At 32.4% G+C, this 13,647-nt stretch overlaps 1 long non-coding RNA gene across 1 annotated transcript; it reads right to left on the bottom strand.

The window, feature by feature from the left end:
• Positions 1-9,250: 9,250 nt before the first annotated feature.
• LOC107688203 (uncharacterized) lies at positions 9,251-11,875 on the bottom strand. Its single transcript, XR_001634207.1, has 3 exons — positions 11,802-11,875; positions 11,337-11,518; positions 9,251-10,183 (listed from the first exon to the last, which is right to left on the bottom strand). It is a non-coding gene; the product is annotated as an uncharacterized LOC107688203 (long non-coding RNA).
• Positions 11,876-13,647: the final 1,772 nt, after the last annotated feature.

Here is a 13,647-nt window from a genome sequence, read left to right as displayed (position 1 = left end):
CTCAAATATATATATATATATATATATATATATATATATGTCTGTATAAATTAAACATATAAATATTATGTAAAGAAATATTATATAAATAAAATGTATAAATATTATGTAAATATATATTTACATAATATAATTTGTATTCATATACATTACATGTTTACATATTAATTACACAACACATTTACATTTACTAATGACTTCTTTTTGCATAAATAAATAAATGTATGTATGTCTATTGCAAAAATTATTTGCTGGACTTTGCTGGAGTCATTCAGTTGCTAAAACTAAATAAGTAGAGCACATGCACTTAATGCTTTAATTTAAAAATGCAACTGAGGCACAAATCAATTATTTTCCCATTGTGTATTTGCACAATGCGGAGCACAAAGCATTCTCGCGGCCTGTCCTTCCGTTAAGAGCACGGACGCTCCGAGGTCAATTAGCTGTAGTCTCCGCTATCGGCCGGAGGAAGAGAATGTCTCTCAGACGGGCTCTGGGACAGATAATCAATGAGTGCTCCAGTCACACTCTGCTATCTGCACAGCACAATCGGAAGCTTTAGGGACCAGAATAACTTTCGTTTTCTCTAAGCTGATTGCAGTGAAACCACCACACAAATCCCAGCCCCTCGCTTACCTTTGGCTTTATCCTGCCCGGGCCTGAAACATCTGCATGACTCCAGGGTGAAGTATAGGACCAACACTCCTGTCGCCCTGGGAAATGAAGAGCAGAGATGAGTATCTCCAATCAGCCCCATCCATCTATCAGCTCCAGATCAACTCAAGGTCAAGCTCAGACTGTTCCTACTTTTAAGATGATAGGCACGATAAGGCCTGTCGGCTCTGTCTGTGCTCCTCCTTAGGCTAGTGAGATCCTGCTCAGCATTATTATTAAAAATAAAGGTTCAAAAAAGGAATTAAGAGCCTAATGCCATAGAAGAATCATTCAATAGTAGGTTCCATATGTTTAGTTTTTAGTGACTATTTATATACACATCCACACTACTGTATTGTTCAAAGGTTTTGTAATGTTTTTGCAAGAAGCCTCATCTGCTCACCAAGGCTGCATTTATTTGATCAAGAATGCAGTAAAACCAGTAATTTTGTGAACTATTATTGCAATTTGAAATAACTGTTTTCTTTCTGAATGGATTGTGAATTGTAATGTATACCTTTGATGCAAAGCTGAATTTTCAGTCTCCGGACCTTTAGCAATTTTGATCTATTCAGTATGTCCTTACTGAATAAGTGTTATTTCTTAAAAAAAAAAAAAAATCCTTTCATTGGTAAAGTGTGTTGTTATATATATGTATATATATATATATATATATATATGTGTGTGTGTGTGTGTGTGTGTGTGTGTGTGTGTGTACATATAGATTTTTGATTTATTTGAATGATCTTTTATTAAATTAATTTTTTCTGAAAAAATTTTTGAACTTAAGGTCCTCCAAAGAACCACTGAAGAACTTTCATTTGTAAGAGCGTCTGTGCAGAAATCAAACTGAACTGAAGGAATCTTCAGCCCGCTGGCAATCTAGTTTCAGAGAGCCTTGTGTCAGGACTGGATTAGCTGACCTTGCAGGCTTGGATCTCTAGGGACTTGGTGCAAACTCCTCTGGGTGTAAAAGTCTCTCTTAATTCATCTTAAACCCCACTGACAACCAAACTTGGCACAAATGTGGAAAGCCGACACTTCTAGACTTTCGCGGAGGAAATGAAGTTGAACCTGAGGTGAAACAAACACAATAGTCAGCTCTCGAGTCAATGAGAAGAAATTGGCAAAACGGCTGTAAAAAGTCTGATGTTTGCTCGTCTGTTTGATAAGAAATGAGTTTTTAGCGGTAAACACACCCTGAATTAATTGCAAAGGGGAAAAGCTTTTTGACTAATACAAAATTAATTTGCAAGTTTATAATTACTACACATGGCGACAGATTTTTCCATTTGCACAATATGATTTCAGTAATGTCACTGGAGACTAATGACGCTAATTTATGGACTGCATTAAGTTATTTAACAGACTAAGGGGACAAAAAGCCTCAAATATTGCATTGTGTCTTTCAATGCAAGGGTTTGGGAATAAAAACAAAGCCTTAAAACGTGTCCTGACCAGCAAAAGGTCACAAAAACACCTGTAATTTGCCAAACTACTCCATTAAGATCAAAGTAAAGATGATTTTATATGTTCATGACCTTTTTATTAGCAATTTACAGCTAATGGGCCTTTTGCTAATGACCCCAGGATTATTAGTCACACATATTCCTCATGAGCGATTAAAAACAAACATTGGTGTTGTGTGGGTGACGCTCAAATGTACGTTTTAAACGCGGGAGTTTCACCGAAGGCCTCAGGATCTCCCCCGCAGGACGGACTCAGAAACACGCACAGACACGTGCATTAATTATTGAGAGCCACAAGACCCTGTCTGAGCCTGATAAATGTGTGTTTGAAGTTCCACCGCGCTCTCCAAGCCATTTAGCAAGAGTAAAGAGCACCATCGTCTAAGTTATCATCTACTTTATCTCCCGAACGAGTTATCCGTCTCTCTCTGAACACAAACCTTATCTTCTCTATACTGAAGATGCCCTCGACGCGCTGCAGGGTGAAGATATTAGCTTGAACATCAGTCTAGTGTTTAGGATTGCATGCATTTGGAACCAAAACATCCTATTTCACTAAAAAAGAATCAGCATATTCCCTCCCGTTCCTCTATCTGACATTGTAATATTCGCCCCTGGCAGCAGGTCTTATACTGAGCCTCGTAAAGAGACTTTTCCTCCACAACTGGCCCTATAAACTTTAAGATCTCTATCTTAAATTGTTATTCGGAGCACTTAAAATAAACCCTAGCATGTGGCGAGAATAAAACCCTTTGATGCAGCAATTTTTAATTATTTATTTCTATTAAGCACTCTCCAGTCTCCTTGTATCGCAAGACTACAAAGACAAGCGTCTGGCATTGCTTATATCAGAAGTAAATCTAAGTGCTTTATATGTGAGATAAGCTGTGCTGTGTAATTTAGATACAGTGACTCATCTAATCAATACACTAACTGATGTTAGGGGCCTAGTAGATACACACACACACACACACAAACACGAATGTACACACATGCATACATACATACATAAATATTATTTATTATTATTATTACCTAATCATTTTATTAGGTTATTAGGTTGTTCATCACAATTAATTGCAGAAACCTGTCTGATTAATTCATCGTTTTATGTGATTAATTTTTAATTACTAGTTAATTTAATATTTATTTTTTAGTCAATCAAGTCCTAATTTATACGCATTCATAATGATAATTTCAATGTAAACAAATAAAATATGTCGATATTATATATTATTAATAAAGTTTATAAATATTTGAATCTATAAAATTGTCATCTCACACTTCTGACTTTTTTTTCTAAAAATAGTGAGTTTATGATATATATATTTTTTTTTAATTATATTGATATCATTATTCATTTTGAATTATATATATATATATATATATATATACAGGTGCATCTCAAAAAATTAGAATTAGAATTAGAATATCGTGAAAAAGTTATTTTTTTGTAACATTTAAAAAAGTGAAACTTTCATATATTCTAGATACATTACATGTAAAGTAAAACATAAAAAAAAATGTATCATCATCAAAATTGAAACAAAAAAAACTTTTGAAATGTTTTACTACAAACACAAGAGGTAATCAGATGAATACAGTACAGCATATTTTTGGCTGTTAGCATTTCCAGTGTCCATTTTTGACTCAAATCTACAGGTGCGAATGAGATTTAGGGCTACATCGATTAATACCACAGTGAAATGTCAGCAGTGCCCTCATCTGACCCTGACACAGGAATCCATTGGTGTAAAACTGTCCTGCCACCATCAGCAAACTGTTTGTGCGTTATTGGAATTGTACTGGACTGTAAAAAAAAAAGCCTCCAATCTGAGCAAAATTAGATTTTTTTTTTTTTTCAAATCCATTTTTCACTTGATGGCTTACTTCTGAGCTGCTCCCATGGCGGAGAAGAAAATAACAGTTGCCAATCAGTTGCCACTACAGAAGTATTTGTGCTATGAAATACGTTTTTAGCACGAGTAAAAGCTGCAGCACTGCAGTGTAAGTACACCACTGATCTTCTGCTGTACCTGAGCTGCAATTCAAGCATTCGGAGAATGGGATGAGGCCATTGTTTTTCATTAGATTTCCTTTTTCCCAGAATTTAATGCAGAAGTTGCTCTTTGGTTATGTAAAAATTCAATAGGCAAGGCAGATGGATTATAGCTGAGGAGCTTCACTGATCAACTGTGATGCATTTTCTATCTAACAGGAGAAACAAAAGCAAATAATCACATTGGAAAGTTTTTTCGTTTTAATTTATTTCAGAGAAACATGATTGTTGGCTCCAATGCGCTACTGCTCTCTGCTGGAGGAACATTATATTACAGCCCTCTAACATGCCTGTTTTAGTTTTAATATCATTGCATTACATAACACATTATCAAAGCAAGTGACATTTATTGTAAAGAAATGTAGTTTACAATTAGTATTGTGCCACTTTATGGCTGTGAAATGTGTCCATAGTCCAAAGTTGATGTGATAAACTACGCTGAACTACTTTAATCAGTATTTTAGTCTCGTGCAGCATTTGTCTGCATGTCACTTGCTTTTGACATTTTATTTAATGCAATGAAGTACAGTTGTATGCATTAGTACCAGTTCAATCAAACTGTTTTGCTCCATAAGAGAAGTCTTGAATTAAAAAAAGTAAAAAAAAATAAATAAATAAAAAAAAAAGTATATGGAAACTACTTTTGATCTTTTATCAAACAAAAAAAAGTATTCAGTTCACGTTAGGTAACCCATACATATTTAAATTCACATTTTATATTGAATTCACTTTACTGTAAACACTGGAACCGTCCATCCATCAAAACTGAAAAGATTTAAAACTATTGAAAATATTCCTCTATTTCATACTCACCAGAGCAGAAATGAGATTCACCGTCACGCCATCATCACATAAAAAGCTATTTCAAAGCAAACAAACGTCCGCCCTGAAGAAAATGATGGTTTGACTCAGGAGGCTTTACTGAAACAATCATGAATCACAGACACTCTGAGGACAAAATGTAAAACAACCCTCCAAATCTCATTACTGCAATGCAATGCAAAAAAAAACAAAACTTTTAAAACCAAAATTATTATTATTGTATTAATACCTTAATACATTATATTATTAAATTAAAACATAAACATAAACATTACATAAAACATTTAAAATAATAAGATAATAAAAAATATATATTAATAAAATATATTTTTATTTTTGTAGTACAGTAATTAGAATCACTAATTATGATAGGAATTACCCCCCAAAAAAACTCAAAACTAAAATATCTAGATTCAAACATTTAAATGTGTGTAGTTTTTTAATTGACTACATTTACTATTAAACATACATCTATTAATCTGATAAAAGAAGTGTTTTCTTGCGTATCAATATATAGAATTTTATGACAATATTATTTCCTGAAAACCATGTTGTTGACATTTAAATGATATAATTGTTTAGTCCTGATATGCTTCATACAATAATTTAATAATTTATGCATTTAGCAGACGCTTTTATCCAAAGCGACTTACAGTGCATTCAGGCTATACATTTTTTACCAGTATGTGTGTTCCATTTTCCATACAAATGTACTTTCAGGACACAAAGTGTCACTGTGTCTCCACAAATTGCATTACAGCAATGCAAAAAAATAATTATGTTTATTACAAAAAAATATGAAATTAATAAAACAAAGTAATTTCTATTTTAGTGTCTTGAAGTTATGCTGATTAAAATAAATATTATGTAATATATCATGTAAAAATATTAATATTTTGCACAGTAACAAGTAAAAAAACAACAACTTTAAAATGTAACTTGTCATGAAAATAATGTCTAAGTAATTTATGCAAGAGTCTTAAAATATGCTTCATTTTGTGCAAAATGTACTGTCTAATTATATGTAATTTGTGGGGTGGATTGTGACCTGGTCGTGTTGACATGGGATTGTGAATAAATTACATTTAAATTACATTCAGTTAAATTACCGTTAACTATTGGCAGGATTTCAGAAAGGCTGCATTATACAAAACGCTTTAGAAGCCGAACGCTCGACATGACTGACAGGCAGAAAGTGCCTCAAACTCCTCTGATTGGCTAAACGTTAATGTCGCACCATCAGGTTGTTTTGTGAGCTTTACAGAGTGTCGTTCTGTCACAGACAGCTGTGATTTCTCAGGACGCCTCTTTCACTGATATCTGTCAGACAGTAGGGACATTTTATGCGAGCCGATCCATACAGCACTTTTATGTTGGAGTTGTTTGGACGGGAAAAAAGAAGCATTATCTCATAAAATCAAGTAACAGTGACAGCGGTGACAGATTCATTCCTCCCGAGAGACAACAGAGCAAAGTCTCCCTGCTAAGAATCTCTCATTTCTCTTTCCAAAGAGCCACATTACCGTCAGAGTCTGCTTTCATCCTTCAGGTGTAGAAACAGCATCACATTGATGTGTTTGTCTTGCGTTCCTCTGTGTCTCTAGAAGGATCTCTTGTATTTCAAGCTTTTGTCATCGCAGAATCAAAGCATCTCACCAGGATTGTGCGCCATTCAAAAATAAATCACATATGACTTTTAGAATATAATTTCGTTTTTTTTTTTAATTGAATTTGAATCGAGGTGCCAAACAAGATGCAGAACTGTGAGTGCAATTTGAATTTGAATTGAATTTAAGGACATTTAAGTTCTATATAATGTCAAAAATATCTAAAAATTAAAAATGTATTTATATTTTATTTATTAAATGTATATTTTTAATGCATCAATTATTATTATAATTATTATTATAGATGTTTTACTCACATTTGAAGACTTTAAATTGGAACATTCAGATAAGAACTGCTTTTTCATGTATTTATATATAAAATCAATACATTTACATTTTTTACATCAATATTTATATTAAGTTATCAGAAAATGAGACATTAAAGTGAGTTAATTGTTTAACCTTAACTGTCACCGTCCCACCTGTGGGACATTTGGCGCTCTTTTTTGTTGTTGTCTTTTTTCTCTATCAAATCTTTTAGTAATCATCATAAATCATATATCATTTGAAAGCTTAGAAGCCCAAGATTCATCAACCATTTCGAAATCAGACATTGCGTTATATTATAGAAGTAATATTGGCAGAGAAATCTAGACATTTGTGACAGAAAAATGCATTAAAAAAAATTCAATAGAGTTTGGATGGCATCCGGTGGCTGTTTGTGGTATAACGCCCTAAATAAAATCTAACAGGAACCTCAATTTTTTTCATATCAACTTCAAATTTGGAACATAAACTTATTTAGACATAAGGCTATAATTTTATACCAATTTTAGAGTAAAACCTGATATGTAAAATATTTATTATATATAAAATAAAATAAAATTAATATAGTGCATTTTCTTGACAGTAAATTTAAACTACTATAACTTTTTGATACTTCAATTTTTTTTTAAAATTCCACTTTTGCGATAATTTGCTGATTTTCTTCTTTAAAAAGAGAACAACCTTATGTCTGTATTCCAAAGTGTTCATAAATTACAACAATTTAAGTTTGGATAGTGCAACTGCATGCCTATTTTAAAAATTGGGGGGTGACAGTTAAGGGGTTAAAGCAAACGAAATGTAGAATCTGTTTTTTATATACATAACTAGTTCAACTAGTTCATTATTTGTTTTGCCACAAAAAAACTAATAAAATTTGCATCTACATGTGAGTGATGAATTGCTTTGAATTGGATTTCAATAAATTGCTTTTCCTGTGATTTCAATTAAGCATCCTGTAGCCGATTCAGATTCACACTCATGAATTTAAAATGAAGTGATTTCTTTAGATGGTGTGTGTTGCTGAACTCAGCGAGCAGATGTGACATCGGTCTGACAGTGCTGTAACACACCGACACAGAACAGACCTTCTGAGAGCCTAATGACTCAATCACGCTGCTAAACCTGCAATATGAAGGCAGATTCAAGAGGAATCAGACACTGACAGTGTAAGAGCACCACCTTGTGATCACATTTCTATTTGAATCCCTATGGGCTATTAGACAAGTAATTCCTGTCATACTCATCTGATGTTGTGTGTATCACCCATAATCTTTATGTGTTTTTTTGGTGTTTTAATTTTTTTTTTAATTTTTTTTTTTAATTAGCATGACATTATAATGGGTTTATGGACATGTGACAGTGCTGTTACTGTTAACTAAAACAAAAAATATTTTCAGTAATTGGGAAAAAAAGCTGAAATACAATAAAATATAAATGTCAGATGGAAAACCTACATTTACAAAATGCAAACAAAAATTAGATCTGTTCTTGGCAGCTACATAAATTAAGTTTACTACTAAAGATTTTGGGCATATTTAAATTAAAAATTAAAAATGGCATATTTCCTTTAAAAAAAAGTTTTCAGTAATTAAAAAATAAAGCAGAATTAAAATAAAATATAAATGTTTGAAGAAAAACTTTTGTTTTATAATAAATATAAAAATAAAAGTTAATTCAAAATATTAAGAAATACAATAATAGGATATAAAAACACAAACCATGTACCATGGTAATACCATGATGATTGGACGTGGTAATACCATGTTTTTTGTGGAAGTGTACCGTGATGATGGCATTTATCTTTGGACATATTAACACCATATTTGTTTTATTAAAAATCATTTTCAGTAATTGAAATAAAGCTGAAATACAATTTAAAAAATGTTAAATTGAAAACTTAAATAAAAAAGAAAAGAAAATGTCTTGGCAACTAACTAAAATATGTTTAAGTTGAATTATTGAATAATTAGATCAAATAAAAAATAATTTAAATTGAAAAAAAATATATATATATATATATAAAAACAAAAGCTAATTAAAAATAATAAGAAACCCTATAATAGTATATAATAATACAGACATGTACCATGACAATAACATGATGATTGAACACGGTAATGCCATGTTTTTTAGGAGTGCACCACAAAAGCTTTTTTTTTTTTTACATATTTAAAACAATTTCTTTTCTCAACACATACCATTTATTGTAAAATAATTGCACTATTCATTGCACATTGGTGTCTTTTATAATACCACTGTTGCCATTGTTTTATAAAACCAAAAATGAACTCAGACCTCTAGTAAAATCCCAGTAATGCACAGCCTCGAGTGCTTTATTGCATACTTATTTCCATGATGATTTCTCATTAGGCATTACTTGTGTTTCCAGACACACTGATTCCATCAGAGCAGGTAAACGCATCCGTGCCGCTGCAACTCACAAAACCATAATACTCATTTACACACTCTTTATGGCTTTGTTCAGTCATTACACAAAGTAAACATTTATGTTTTTGCACCGTAAAGCCACTGTATTGTGAAAGGCAGGCATTTTGGTTTGTCCGTGAGGTCTGGAACAATCTCAAATGAGCACATTACCCACAAAATGCCTCAGGAGACTTCCTTAATACAGGTCCCTTTGTACATGACTGAACACATAAGCCCCATGAAATTCGCTCTCCGGTATTTTTAATAGAAATATGGGCATTCTTATTTTGGCAGAGGTTTATAGCCGGGGTTGCCTGTTCAAATAAATATCAAGCTTCTCGCAAGGCTTTGTTTGAGAAAAATAAAAGATGATATCCATTAATTGCAGCCTGCTTTGTTTGTCATTTCCATACGTTCTCTAATAAAGTTTACAGAAGCACAGATCCATTTGTGCGTAGGTAACCCGCGCATTTGCACAGCTAACGCAGAAAAGGCTGATGCTTAATGACCCTCTGGGAATTCATCCATAAAAGCCACTGCTAATTCACACTGCCAGAGTTCAGTCTGTCCTGTTCTCAGTCTGAATCCTTCCTCAGCAAGGCCTGTCTGATAAAGCCAGTGCTGTAATACATCTCACAGCTTGGCAGGTGTCAATGAGTCAATGATGGAAGTAAACCGTCACTTAGCGAATGTTAAAGGAACAGAGCATTCAAAATGAAAATACAATTCACCATCTTTTCTGTGATTCTTCCATTGAACACAAAAGGAGATATTTACAGAATGTCGGTCTTCTGTTTTCTTGAAATGCATATGGTCACCTGTCAAAGACAAAAAACACAATAACAGTCAGTCTCATAAATGCAGTCTATGATTCATGTTTCATGCTGAAGTCATACAATAACAGACAGCAGACTGAAATGTCAGCTGTTATTCACATTATTCTGCAACTCTTTTGTATACTGACATCAAACCTCGCACACAATCATAATTGAATATGCAATGCAAATGAGGTTTGAGCACAATGGCGGAATGATTTTCAGTGAGTAATTTAAATTATGCTAATTTATATCAGATTTATTTAAAGCATGTTCATTAAATAAATGAAATATATATATATATATATATATAATATTAAAATATTTAGTAGAAGATAGATAGATTTTTCTAATTAATATGAATTTTACTCATTATATATTCCAATAATGTACAGTAAAAGATTGTACACACTTGACTGAATTTGTTTCTCATATGATTATGATTATGATTATACACCCTGCTTGAAAGGCATCTGCTTAAATGCTTGAAATGAATTTCGTAGACACATAAATTATGCCTACATCCTCTTTAAAAATTCTAAGCATTTTTTTTTCAATGGATGAGCAGTCAGCAAATGTCCAACATACATGGAAACGGCATCAATATTGTTAAAAAAAAGTCAAAAAGCGAAGGGACGGATACTTGGACCAAATCAGAATATAACATGTCATTATAACATAAATCTAGGGGTAAGATAAGTAACCAAATGAAGTGTTGTTTCTTTATTTAAATGAACAATGTACCCCAAAATGTCTCCATCACTGCAGCAAGGTTTTGTACAGTTTTACAAAATTGTTAAATGTTACAAAAGCAAGTTTTCACAGCAATGCCATAGAAGAACCATTTTAGATTCCTCAAGTGAACAGTTCATAAAAGAACCATTTTTTCTTAGTGTGAAGAACATTTGAAAAATCTAGAACCTTATAAGAACCTTTAGTGGAATGGAAAGGTTCCATGGATGTTAAAGTTTCCTCGTGGAACCATCGACGCCAATAAAGAACAGAAATCTCTTTTTGGGGTGTATATAAGACAAGCCGGATGAGTGCGTGGACTGAAGGACCGAAGGAAGGGGGAGAATGAGGGGAGTCGCTGCGGCTGGCGTTTACACCCTCCATTAGCATGACAAAGGCACTCAGCACAGAGTGTGGCCCTGACCTTCAGAGAGGAAGTGCTGAGACCGAAGCCTCCTCCATTCTCACAGACGCACGGGTCCCCGGCTGCCCTTCGCCGCCTGCCTGCCATATTATCATGTTGATCCCATGGACGCCCCTGAGCAATACAAAGCCACGGCGCAACAGAGCAAGACCCAATTTCATCATTCAACAGGCCTCAAGTGGCTAGAGCGATGAAAAGCACACTGTAAATACAGTGATTTCACAAGCGGCAGGTCATTATTATGCAATCGTCTGGAAATCCAGGCGTTTGAAACTGATTTACTCTCAGTACAGCAAAATGAATCCTAGCTATTGAAGCTTACCAAGAGAAAATTACAGACATCTTCTGAATTTTACTCACAGGCTATCAGATAAAGATTTTTTATCTGATTTTTCAAAGTCAGGTTTTTTATTTCAAACAAACACTATGACTGAAAATAACAAATGTTCATTGTAATGTACATACCATTCGGTCTCATCCCTATTTGTTTTCCTCTCAGGACACTTTTTTTTCAGCTTTCACTTGAGCTTGTAAACCCTGCAAAGACAAAAGAGACTCTGAGCCAAAACACCACCAGTGAAATGAAATGGACAGATTAAGTGACAAAACAAGGGACAGGAATGAAAATGTGTTGGTGATCGTTTTGTCTTTTTCATAGTAAATCCTCATCATTAGTGAAATTACACCCCACAGCTTCAGCCTAATGGAGACATTTCAATGCAGACTTATCATAGGCTTGTTTTCAGACCGAAATATCATTGGAAAAATAGATGAATAATACAATGAAACCTCTAATTCAACCCCTAATTTATTTATTTTAATTGATCATTTTAAATAAGTTATAGTGTATCATTGTTGTTGCTGTTGAATTAATACTTTAATGTGACAAAAGAATTAATAAAAATATTACAAACAAAAATGCAGAAAGTGTAATGTTGTCCCGTTACCTTTATCATGAAAACTATATTTATATTTATTATATGTATTCATATATAAATATAACAAATTATATTCATATATAAAATTACATATAAATATTTGTACGATTTTTATATTTATTATATTATAGTAACATTAGTAATGCATAATATTTATGCACTTTACTAAAAGAGTTAATAAAAATATTAACAAGTGTAATGTATATTACCTAAGTGTATATTACCTTTATCATGAAAACTATATTTATATTTACTATATATATTTATATTTAAATATAAACTACATTTATATATAAAATTATATAAATTATGTATGTTTTTCAATTTTTTTATATTTAATATCACTTATAATATTAGTAACATTAGTAATGCATAATATTTACTCATTCGTTTTAAGTAAAACCATAGTAAATTAAAATGAGATTTGTTTATTTTGTGGTTAATATCAAGTTAGTGCAGTTTTACTACAGTAACTGTTATTTTTGTGGAGATTACCATGGTACATTTTTGTCATGGCAGCTACTATTGTCAAAGATTTTAATTTGACAGTTTCATTAAGTTATCTGGGCCCTTTATGACTTTATTATGGGTATATTATTACATGTGACCCTGGACCACAGAACCAGTCAAATAGCACGGGTATATTTCAATAGCCAATAATACATTGTATGGGTCAAAATGATCGATTTTTCTTTTATGCCAAAAATCATAAGGATATAAAGTAAAGATCATGTTCCATGAAGATATTTTGTAAATGTCCTACTCAAAACTTCATTTTTGATTAGTAATATGCATTGCTAACAACTTCATTTGGACAACTTTAAAGGTGATTTTCTCAATATTTAGATTTTTTTGCACCCTCAGATTCCAGATTTTCAAATAGTTGTATCTCAGCCAAATATTGACCTATCCTAACAAACCATACATCAATGGAAAGCTCATTTATTCAGCTTTCAGATGATGTATAAATCTTAATTTCACAAAACTGACCAATACGACTGGTTTTGTGGTCACATATGTGCAGTGTTGGGGGTAACGTATTACAAGTAACGTGAGTTACGTAATCAGATTACTTTTTTCAAGTAACTAGTAAAGTAACGCATTACTTTTTAATTTACAAGAGAATATCTGAGTTACTTTTTTTAAATAAATATAAATATAAATATAAATAAATATGAATATGCATTAATTCATCTCACTCACAAAAAAAAAACAGATTCAGTATTCCTCAAGATGAATAAAAATAATGCAACTAAGAATATGACGCAAACCTGCAATAATTAAATGTTAAACAACACAAATATGATTTTATGTATTTAATCCCATTCTATTAACCAATGTCTTTGCTTCTGACCTTCGATGATCCAGTTCAA

The sequence above is a fragment of the Sinocyclocheilus anshuiensis genome, unplaced genomic scaffold, assembly GCF_001515605.1.
Source record: "Sinocyclocheilus anshuiensis isolate Anshui unplaced genomic scaffold, SAMN03320099.WGS_v1.1 scaffold1162, whole genome shotgun sequence".
In the NCBI taxonomy this organism is placed as follows: domain Eukaryota; kingdom Metazoa; phylum Chordata; class Actinopteri; order Cypriniformes; family Cyprinidae; genus Sinocyclocheilus; species Sinocyclocheilus anshuiensis.
This window is presented reverse-complemented; position numbering and strand designations above follow the sequence as displayed.